Raw genomic sequence first — 12,217 nt, forward strand, 5'->3', positions numbered from 1 at the left:
GAGGTATGCTATTTAAATGATGCATGGGTCCTAAGAGGCCGGAGGTCGCGCCAAAGCCACACGCCGTTCCTAAGCACTGGAGTGCAGCTTTGGTGCAGCTTCCGGATTCTTAGGGTGCATGCATCATTTAAACAGCATACCTCCAAAGAGACCGGAAGCAGCTTTATTTTGGCAGTCTGTAACAGGCCATAGCGATGACAGTGAGACTGTGCACAAGACAATTCTCAAGTTGCTCTCTTCATCTGATTTTAGTGAGGCAGTCTACTGAAACAAGCCTTTTTGAAGGCACCTTCCTTGTGCTCCTATAGCGTTTGACATTTCCCACAGATCCAGAAGGTTGCAATCAAGAAGAAATGAATGTCAAACATCTTTGCAATAGGACTACAGTTACTATTGTATTCATACTTCCTCCTGCTGTTGCCTTAACATGCAGGCACTTGTCACTAGTTAATTAGTATGAATCTGTAAAGTACCTAAGGAAGCATAAACTCATTCAGCAGAAGGAGATTTTGTGGCATGGCATTTACTTTAGGAATGCATCTCAGGGAGCAGCAGAGACACAACATGTGTGCATGTGTTTAAATCCCATAAATCAAAAATCATCTATCCAGAGTGGGAAGTAGAAAATCAACATTATCCATAACTACAAAGAGGTCTGAGGAGCTGTGTGGTTATGTGAAGCAGCCAGAACATGTTTGGCCAAGAGTGCTAGTTTCTGGAACCGAGCCGATCAAGATGCTGCTAAAGTAATCAGAAATTCCTATAGGAAGAGGGTAACTTGGTGTTTTTTGAGCACGACTGTCTGAATAATCTCATTGAATATATTCCAGTTTTGTTGTTCACACCATTTATATATAAAAAAAAATCAGAACCACATCCATGCGCATCTCTGTGAGTTCTGTTGCTCATACATGTCAGCACTCGAATAAAGACAGAGTCAATGATGTGGATGTATTCGAAACACATTCAAGGCATGGAGAGTATTAACCTGCTTTATCTCAGGTCTATTCGCATTGATTATTCACCCAGCCAACAATGCAAATCTTTTAGGAAAGCTCAGGGAGAAAACCCCCTGAGATTGATTATCCCAGGTTAAGTGGGAGGTTTTGCAGCCCCCTCCAACATACATGGGTGCATTCGAAATGAGTGTGAACAACAAAGATTCAACCCATTGTACCAGGATTATTTTCACTGTCTGAATAACCCCTAGGCTTCTTTATAGCCTGAACTGTTTCCCTGTTATTTCACACACACACACACACACACACACACACACACACACACACACTCACTTGTGATCTCATGAATCACAAAGAGAAAATATAATTTAAGGCACCAGTTTTCCAATCAACAAGAAATACTTTAGATTAAAGAAGAGGACTCATATGCCTCTCCATTTGTGCAAGTAATAATAATAAAATAATAATAAATTTTATTTATATACCACCTTTCCAAGAACAGATATTGTGTGCAATAATATCTATTAAGCTGACTTTTAGCCTACCTCACAGTGTTGTTGTAAGAACAAAAGCCAGGGGAAAGCTATGTAGGCTGCCTTGAGCTCATTGGTGGAAAGGTATAATATAAATGTACACCCGTATTCTACACTGACTACTTAGTAACATAGGTGTAACTAAATGAAATGTCCTAGCCTGACCACCCCAGCCACTTCAGATTTTCTGTAGGAGGTCAGCCCAGCTTTCAAATGGGGGCTGTAGCAGAGTAACAGACTTGTAACAGGGGTCTTGCTTCTGATCGTCACAGTCTTGCTTGCTGATAAGAGGGGGGGGGGGTGGAAACATCATCCTCTTGACCACCTTTTTTTTCTGATCCAGCTGCTGACCCTTATGTAGTCTTACAGTAAGTCTTATGTTGTCTTACAGAGTAGTTACGGATCTGTAACTCTAGGTTACAAATTCATAGCTGCCATGCTGAGTATCAGCCAGAGTTTAAAAAGTAACCATCAATGTGACATTTCTAGCTTTATCTGTGTAGAGGATCATTATTTATAACTACTTGTAATGGAAGAGCATCAAGCAATGTGCAGTTCCTTTTGCAGTCTGGAGTGGTACAGCCCAGACACAAATTTAGAAGGTCCTAGGTCTTGTTCTTTAGCATGTTGTAAAGGATCAAAAGCCATTCTCTATGCTTCCCTCAGCAAAACTAAATTGTTTTTCTTGAGCCCCTTCAGTTTAGATTTTGTTAATCTCAATTAAGAGTTTGAAAGGGTTTGAAGGAACATCTACCTCCTTAACTATGTTCTATGAAAATATGCAGAGCTTTTTTTTTTGTTCTCTCCAAAAGCTAACATTTCTCTCAGCCTGAAGCTGAATTACTGTGTGGTTTCATCTCAGCGTGAAGCCAAAACTTTTCTCTGATGGAATTTTAGCCTGTGCTTATTTTTCTTAGTGTGAAGGTGAAGTAGCAGTTTGGATTTTCCAGATCGCTTTCTGTTCACAGTCTGAAGCTAGGATAAAAACATTTACTAGTGAGAAATTGTATTAGCAGGAGATAACTGCTTCTGTATGGCAAAAGCCAGGAAACTGTGCTTTTTCCCCTAGCAAGAATGGCAGGGTGTAATTCCATCTCCTACTTGTACAACGAACCAGTCCTTCAAATGAACAAGAACATTGTTGGGGGGAACTGTGAGACACAAATGTAAGTTAAAGTGCAATAATAGGCCTGCTACAGACTGCCAAACTAAAGCTGCTTCGGGTCTCTTTGGAGGTATGCTATTTAAATGATGCATGGGTCTTAAGAGTCCGGAGGTCGCACCAAAGACACACTCCATTCCTAAGCACTGGAGTGCAGCTTTGGTGCAGCTTCCAGATTCTTCGGATGCATGCATCATTTAAACAGCAGACCTCCAAAGAGACCCGAAGCAGCTTTATTTTGGCAGTCTGTAACAGGCCATAGTGTGATCACTGTGCTGTATAAAGGGCCCGTGGAAAAAGTGTGATTGCTAGCATGGGGCACTGACAGGATTGTGATCTAAAAGCCAAGTATTTACCTCCAGGACTAAGATTGTCTTTGCCCAGTTTCCATGATGGGAACCAACAAAAGGGGCAGGATTAATAACTGGAACTTCTGGACTATTCAGCCTAAAAGCCCTAGTGGCATAATGTTCTGAACAGTCCCTGATACATTTTTCAATCCAGATATAGTTTGATTCAATACTGAGGTGCCAGCATGAGTGGATGTAGTCTACAATGGCATACATAACACTGGACTTAGGGGGTGTGAATGACACATGTGCTCAGCCATGCACAAAGGCATGGGGAGGAAGGAGCTTGCAAGAAAGAGCACTGATACAGACACACACACCCTATTCTGCATTTCTGGGGGATGCAAGGAAGAATTCCAAAACTTGTGAAAAGAAGAGAAAGAAAATGAAAATGTGGCCAATATGGGCAGGCAGCATTACGGGACACTGCCCATTAAAAGTAGGGCATTTTATTTTTGTTTGGAAAAATTTCTTTGGACAACAGTCAGTGGTGTCATTTAGCTGGTTCACACCATTTCGCCCAAACTGGTTGTTAATATTTATCATGTTCACTGAAACACTTGTTATGGGGACAGAAAATGAAAAGGCTTGCTGTGCCTTCCCCCTCTGACTGGCATAAACTTTGTTTCATTCCCAGCTGCCCTCTCCAGAAGCAAAAGCAGCAAGCCCAAAGGTCTGACTGAAACAAAATAGAATGGTACTATTTTTCCCTTAATCTGAACACTGTACTCCTGTTGATGCAGCCTAGAATTGCATTGGGTTTTTTGACTGACACACCACTGTCGACTCACATTTCTATTAAGATCCATAGGCCCTTTTCACATGGATTGTTGTCAAGCCAGGTGTTACTCACCACTTATTTGTGCATTTTACTTTTCTGACTTAAGTGTTGCTGTTGTTGTGTGCCTTCAACTGATTTCTGTCATACAGCAACCATAAATTACCCCCACAATGGAGTTTTCTCAGCAAGATTTGTTCAAAGGCAAATGTTCAAAGGCATTTTTGCCTTTAACTTCATCTGAGGCTAGGAGAAGGTGACTTGCCCAAGATCAACCCTGGTCTCCATAGTCACAATCCAGTGCTCAAACCATTACACCACACTGGCTCTTGCCTAAGTGTAAAACCTTGTATATATCCTGTAGAAATTAATTCTGTTAGCTTTCGCCCAGGTCTCCAATCTGTTAACAGCTGAATTTTGTATGGCTTTTACTTATGCATAAGAATTGCAGTTATGGTGCTATGCAATGAATCCCAGCTCCTTCCCCCTCCCATTCCCATTTATCAGGCAGCAGCCACTGCAGTCAATGAGGACTGTTCCCCTGTCGCTTGAGAAGCAGGTGCCTGCACGTTCCACCCCCTCCTGTGAATGAACTTCATTGCAACCAGCAGACAGGAGGTCCTTATCCCAATTTCCCCTCACACTGGAAATTGTTCATTGAAGAGGGAATGGCAGACAGAGGCAGATGATTCTCAAGTGACAGGGGAAAGGATAACTGTTGATCACAGCAGCACTGGAGGACTATCACAGTCCCCATGCAGCCTCTAAATTAGGGACTATGTGGTGCCTTGGTGGTTAAGACATTGACTCTGACAATCGAAAGATCAGCAGTTCAAGACCCAAGTGCCGCATAACAGTGAGCTCCTGTCACCATTCCTAGCTTCTGCCAACCTAGCAGTTCGAAAGCATATAAAAGTGCAAGAAGATAAATAGGTACCACTTTGGAGGGAAGGTAACAGTGTTCCATGCAACTGCTGGCCACATGATCACAGAGAAGTCTCTGATAACATTGGCTCTTCAGCTTAGTAATGGAGATGAGCACCATGCCCTACAGTCGGTCACAACTAGACAGTCTTGTCAAGGAAAATCCTTTGCCTTTACCTTTAGGGACTGTGAATGCATAGAATCATAGAGATGGAAGAGACCTCAAGAGCCACCCAGTCCACCACCACCACCTGCCATGCAGGAACACATAATCAAAGCACCTCTGACACATAGCCATCCAGCATCTGTTTAAAAACCTCCAAAGAAGGAGACTCCACCACTCTCTGAGTGTGTCCCATTCTTGAACAGCTCTTACTGTCTGGAAGTTCTTCCTAATATTGAGCTGGAATAACAGTAACAAGTGTGTAACTCCATGGTACACATTCTTACCTGCCATACAGGTTTCTGACCATCATCACTTTGAATTTTGAGCCTGTCCTCTGGGCTATGTGCTAGCCTTAATTTGATGCCATCTGCGAATTTGATGAGCATGTCCTCTATTCCTTTGTCTTAGTCATTTATAAAGATGTTGAACAACAGTGGGCAGAACCCTGGGGCACCCCACTAGTCACTTCTCCCCAGATTAGGAAGAACCATGGTTCTAAATAAACTTGGGAGAGCACAACCTCTGCATAGCTATTGCAGGCTTCCTTGTGGGACAGGTATATGATGTTGCTGGTTGCACACAAAAAAAAAACCTAGCATGGAGCCACATCCAGTGCAGTCATAAAAGTGAACATTGTTCAAGGGAGCCTGGAAAATCTACCTTTGGGTGATAGCTCCCAGAATGTCCCAGCCAGTATGGCTAAAAGTAACTTTTCAAAAGTCTTCAAAAACCTGTCCCTGAACACATAACAACAACAACACAATAAAGATGTAGCTCTTTAGATTATGGAAACTAATTAATCTTCACAAACCATACTAAATCCCCTCCACTCTCTGAACAGATGGCTTGGGTGAATTAGACATCCCATATGTTGTTGAGCTGAGGACAGAGGTACCAGGAAGCCTTCAGAGGCCACAGAGTGCAGAAATGAATTAACTGTATGGAAGCCTGGCAATGGAAGAAAACCAGTTCCTGAGGGACATGCCATAAACAGTCAAGATACAAATAAGAAGCATATGGTACAACCATGCTCCACTGTGTTGAAGGAACAGGCAACAGTGTTTTCATCAGAGCCTGCAATCCGTCCTCTGAAAACAGTTACCCTGAACTCATTTCTTTCCTCTCCATAAGACTGTTCCTGAATGCAAAGGAGGAAAGACTGTGAGATACCTGTAGGATAAAAATAAAATTAGTGGAAAATTATTTGAAGTTTGCAGATTCTTGTCATTGTATTTGTTTGTCAAATTATTCAGTGACTTCTCTCCACAAGGTACCCTGTTGTAATTTTCATCTCAATGAATAGTTACAGAAGGATGGGGATTGTTGCAGGTCCTGAAACAGCTGGTCGAAATCCAAGGAAAGAAAGGAACCAGAATTCTAAAGCACACAGGCTAAAATACTGAGTAAGATGATAATGCAAGCTCTTTCAGGCTTTTTGGGAAGGAGTGGGTGCATCTGAATTGCAAATGCTGTATTTGCATAATTGCAAAGGTTTAAAATGTTTTGAATGTTTATAAGGGAAGGCACTCAATTATGCAGGGAGGTGAAGAGAGAAAATCCAGGACATCCACTGAGAATAGTCACAATATGGTGTGATGGCTTGGGGGCTAATCCTTTTATGGATCTGACTTGCAAAGAAATTCAGAACGTCTTCCAACTCTCATAGCTTTTCTAAAATGTCTGTAAATAGAGCTTTCAGCGTAGCTGCCTTGAGGCATCACCCTTCAAAGACTTGACAATAGACAGCTGATGGCTGATAATGATGAAGTGTTTCACTGGGAGCTGGGTGGGGCAAGAAGGCACAGGATGGATGAAGGATGCAGATGACTCACCTGTCTTCTCTTCCCTATGAATGTGTTAACTGAGTCTGGGCCGAGAACAACAGAAACAAGCCAGGCATGAAATTCCTGGACTTATAACACTGTGGCATAATACTCAAGGCAATCTGAACAGAGATGCTGGGAGACTGTACTGGTGGCTCTTCTTTTGTTTTGACTTTGGCTGACTTAGCGGCCAAACAGCCCATTTGTGGCAGCTTCCCAATGGCTTGGGGGCATGTCGTTTAGAGAATGCATGCTCCCAAACCGACAAGAAGCCCGATGTGAAGTTGCTCGTCTGACCACATGACAAGCTACTTTATAGCACTTCAGCGGCACAGCATTTATACTCCGTATGCCACAGAAGAACTGCAAAGCCACGGTGGTGGAGGGAAAGCTAGCTTTTTACCTGCACAAGACCAAGCAACTTTCTGCTGCTTCTTTTGGGGCTGGCAAAAAGCTGGACTGGGGCCACAGCGTGTGGTTGCCGCAGCCCCTATCCAGCGATCAAAGAGACAGTGTCAAGCCGCCCCTTCAGGGCTGTTTGTTTCTGCTCTTAGAAACTGTGGATAATGTGGACCAGTGGTTCTCAACCTTTCATTCTCCAGATGTTTTAGACTTCTGCTCCCAAAACCTGTCATCATTAGCTATCCTGGTGCAGGCCTCTAGGAGATGAAGTCCGAAACACGTGAAGAATCAAATAATGAAATCTCCTGAAGAGGCCATGATTTATAGGCAGCAAAGCTGGAGCTTGTGTGGAAGTATATTAACAAGCCTTGAAGAGGCAGGTGATAACCCTTCTCTTTACCCTCCCTGTTTTTTTTTTTAAATCTAGATGGACATTTCCTTGTCTTCTGAATCCAAATCTCTGTATGACATTTTGCATTTAGAACAGATTGTTCCGCCTGCCCCCTTCTCCCTTCTCCACTTCTGAAGTGGCACCATTGAGTTTGTAGTTGATTTCAATCATTTTAGCAAAATAACGAAAATCTGAACAAACACTAGCCCCATGTAAGTTTGGAGACTGCTAGGAAGAGCATAAAGTTCAAGTAAACAGAGGATCTCAGCAGTAAGCTATATCTTTGTTTAAGTATTTCAAATAGGTAACCGAGCCTTTCATCACAGATTTTGCTCATGTGCCTTGGGAAATAGGAACTCTCTCATGGTCTCTTGAAAGCAAATTCCATTTGCTTTGAAGATTTAGATGCTTTCATTATTTTGCAGATAGTTCAGGTGGAATAAAAATGCATTGAAAGAATAGATCAAATAAAGGAAGGAGGACCACCTGCTGTCCTTGTCTTCCTGCTGCAACATTCAGTCTTTACTTTTACTCCCTTGTTCAGTGTTTTGTGATCCTTCATGCTCTGTATTGACCATATATTGAGATACAGTAATAGAAGGATTGAAGATCACCCATAACACACACCCCTTGTATAGTAGTAGGTCTGCACAGAGATGGAAATGGAATGAACTCATCAAAGACCAATTAAGAAGTTATTCTTCAGTCATATGTAGGAATAAGCAATGAAAGCAAATGAGAAGCTAATAACGAAAAATACAGTGGTCCTGTAAGCCTTCAGTATTGATACACTAGCCTGCATTGAAAAATGCGGTTTTCATTGTGTCTTAAAGCCCCTGCCTAGGAAGACTAGATTTTTGCTTAGAATGAAATTTTCCCATTAGTCTTTGATTTGGAAGATCACTTAAACACACTTATACCCACAGTGGTCAATGTTGCAATTCCTATAAGTCAGTTTCAGAAGGTGACAAGGCGTTAATGTGGAACAAGGCAGATGAACACATAAGTCCTTGGTACAGATGAAGCTTAGAAAAAATTCTCTTTGTAGTGACCAACAAAGATTGTGGATTTGTTTCCTATAGGCAACTCTTGTACTAGATAGAAAAGTTTGTGAGAAGGGGAGGAATAATAAAAAAGAAAGAAAATCTTGATTCTTTAGATTATAGCCCATTGAAATAGTTTAGCTTTAAGAGTCCCACCAAAAATTTCCATTGGCGTTCATGAAACATTAACAGAAGAATGGAGGAGAGCAGATGATGTCATGAAAACTTGCTTGGCTTCAATAGAAGGATTTGACTGAAGCTTGTAAAAAAGGTAAGGTGTTTGGATTATCACATATCCTGGACATTTTTAAATAGAAAAACTAGACAAAAGAAAAAAATTCACCTCTGGGGAAAACACCTGGAGGAAGCAATGCTCTTCCCCACCCCCACCCCTTTTTTTAACTTGTCTGTGCTGGACAAGATGGGAAGAACAATCTTCTATGACAAGGTGGATGTGGGAGGATGCATCCTTCAATGCATTTAATCCATAACAGTCTAATTTTAAATCATGGTAGATTGCCACATGATGTAGTGGTTTGAGCATTGGATTATGACTCTCAAGGTCACAATTGGATTCTCTGCTGGGCCATGGAAACCCCCTGGATAACCTTGGGCAAGTCACATAGTCTCAGCCCGAGAAAATAGTGGGCCCGGACAGACAGGCCAAAATAAAGCTGCTTTGGGTCACTTTGGAGGTATGCTGTTTAAATGACATACTCATCTTAAGATGCTAGAAGCTGTCCCAAAGCTGCATTGCAGTCCTTAGGACTAGAGCATGGCTTTGGTGCGGCTTCCAGCCTCTTGCATCATTTAAACAGCATACTTCCAAAGTGACGCGAAGCAGATTTATCTTGGCCTGTCTGTTCGGGTGTTACCTTAGGGTCACTATAAGTCAGAAACAACTTTAAGGCACACAAGAACATGTCGTTGGCACAACCATATGCAAAATATTTTTTGGCTTCTCTAAAAAATTGTTGCATGACTAATATGTTGCTCTAGTGTCTTGATCAAGCTGAATTGCTCTTGTCAAATGTGTTGCCTGATGGGAGTCAGGAATTTGACAAAAGAAACTGCATGTTATTAGCTTTTGGAATGTGACAGACCTCACTTGGGACAGTGGGTACAGTTAGACAGCTAGTATGATGATTTGAATTGGATATAGAGAAGAAATTGCAAATGTTAAAGCTATCTTGAGATGTCATGTGGCTCTTTGAGGACCAGCTGTAGAATTGCCTCTGTGTTCCTGATATATTCCACTTGTATATTTACTGCCAGAAGCTATTAGAACTAAACTCAGAAGAAAATTTATATCATTCTCTGCATACTCACTCTTTGTGGGGGGTCTCTGGGGCAAATTAACTGTCTTAACATGGGCTCCTATTCAACTTGTAGGGTTACCAGATTTAAAACTGGAGAGGGCACCTATACTTTTGACAGTTGTATAAAAGACGTAATTTCAGCAGTTGTTGCTTGTCACGCAACCAGCTAACAAGCAACACCTGCTGAAATTTGCTCTTCTATACAGCCACTACATGTATAGGATCCCTCTCCAGTTTTTACATTTTAAATTTGAACATGTAATGTTTTTAACTTTTGAAAGTGTTTAATTGTTTTTTAAACTTTTAAACTTGTTATTGTTTTGTACTGTTTTAACTTGGATTGTTTTAAATTTTGCTAGCCACCTTGAGTCCCTGTACCAGGACGAAGGCAGGATAAATAAATACATAAATAAATACACAAATAAATCATTTCTCTTTCCCCCCCAATTCCTGGCATTCTTAGTCCACTTGATGTCTTCCTTATAAATGAAGACTTATAAAAGAAGCAAATATTCAGAAGGCACCATAAGTCTACTCCAGGGCTCTCTCATTGAAAAGAAACTAAGCCCAACAGTGAAGTCACTGGGACAAACTGCTCAAAAAAAGGGGGAGGATATACCAAATGACCATGCACTGTCAGTGTATGTATGTACGTACGTTACCTGGACTAGAAAGTCATAGGACAAAATATGGCAGCTGGCTGAAGAAGCTGGATGGTGCAACACCTGGAAAAGTTGCACCATGGTGACTGACATGGAGTGTCATTGTCACACTACTTGGAAGATACACCCAGGATGACTCAACAGACATGATGCAAGAGGCTGTGTGAGGAGATCATGGCATGGACAATATGTATAACTATAAGTGTGACCTATGGACAGTATGGATTATTGTTGATAGTGGATCATTGGTTGGAGAGTTGTTGTGTATATAGTGGTGTATATACTCTGTAGTAAAATTCTGTAAATAGAACTTGGAGACTGTATTTCTTTTACACCTTGTGCAATTATAGGTGCTGGCAGCACAGCAGATGCCACCAGAGAAGGACAATGAGCAGTGCATGGCTCTGACACCCACACTCAACAGGAATCTTCAAATTCATCACAAAATTTTGCTAGACATCTAGATCATATCAACGGCCTGTTACAGACTGCCAAAATAAAGCTGCTTCGGGTCTCTTTGGAGGTATGCTGTTTAAATGATGCATGCATCCTAAGAATCCGGAAGCTGCACCAAAGCTGCACTCCAGTGCTTAGGAACGGAGTGTTGCTTTGGCGCGACCTCCAGACTCTTAGGACCCATGCATCATTTAAATAGCATACCTCCAAAGAGCTTTATTTTGGCAGTCTGTAACAGGCCAATGTTTCTTATTGTCTGGATTCTCCCCCCCCCCCCGCCCCCCCAATCCTTGAACTCCCAAAGGGACTGTTAAAAGTGGAGATAATAGGTAAATGGCACTCATAGATTGGGGCAGCAGCGTGCAGTTACTACAGCCCTGATCTGGGATGAAAGGGGTGGTGGGATGCTGCTCCTTTGGTGCTATCTGTACAGCCTCTTAGAGATCCTGAACTTTAACATTTCAGTTAGAAATCCCCATAACATCATAGCTGTGATGTCATTATTGTAGTTTCCCAGTTTGGGCATATACAACAACTTCTGTCTCCTCTACTTAGCGTCTACCAGGAGAAAAGTCATCACCTGGTTAATACGCCCATCTTAGAATCATGGCTTTAGATTCCTAATTGCTAGAATATTCACTATTAAGAGCACTTCACTCCAAGGTGTATCATTAATCTGAAATGTTCCTGGTAGTCAACAAGCTGTCACTTCAGTCTTCCTGTCGCAGAACACAGCCTTGGAAATGCCATCTGTATTCCAATCTGCCTCTCTGGGTCAGTCATTTTTTTTAAAAGGGTTGGAAAGTCAGGATGATGTTGTATGGTGCAAGGCAATGGGCATGCTTTGCAAACAGGGCTTCCTAATTTAACAACCACCACACTGAAAATCTCTGCAAGTAATTGGTTTTCCACTTTTAGGAAGATCCCCGGCACAGAAGAAGCAACCAAGTTTTCTGCTTTCACCACTCTCACAGGGGAAAGCCTTGCATGCACACTTAAAAGCCCTGCTTATGTTCAATGAAGCAGCACTCTGTTGTTGTTTTTAATAAGAAGCTGATCTATGCATTGCTCCATCCACTTGTGATGCATATCTGTTACTCATTCATCATTGTCCCCAGGTACACCCTAGAGATGTCCATTCTTACTGGATTACTTAATTAAACTAGAAATGCACAGCTGCTATTTGATATTAGACATTATTAATTGATAAGTTCACCTCCCCAATCCCTGCCTGTCTTAGCTAAGTATT

This window comes from Sceloporus occidentalis, unplaced genomic scaffold (genome assembly GCF_023333645.1).
Source record: "Sceloporus occidentalis isolate IW3139 unplaced genomic scaffold, rSceOcc1.0.p SCAF_5, whole genome shotgun sequence".
NCBI classification, from domain to species: domain Eukaryota; kingdom Metazoa; phylum Chordata; class Lepidosauria; order Squamata; family Phrynosomatidae; genus Sceloporus; species Sceloporus occidentalis.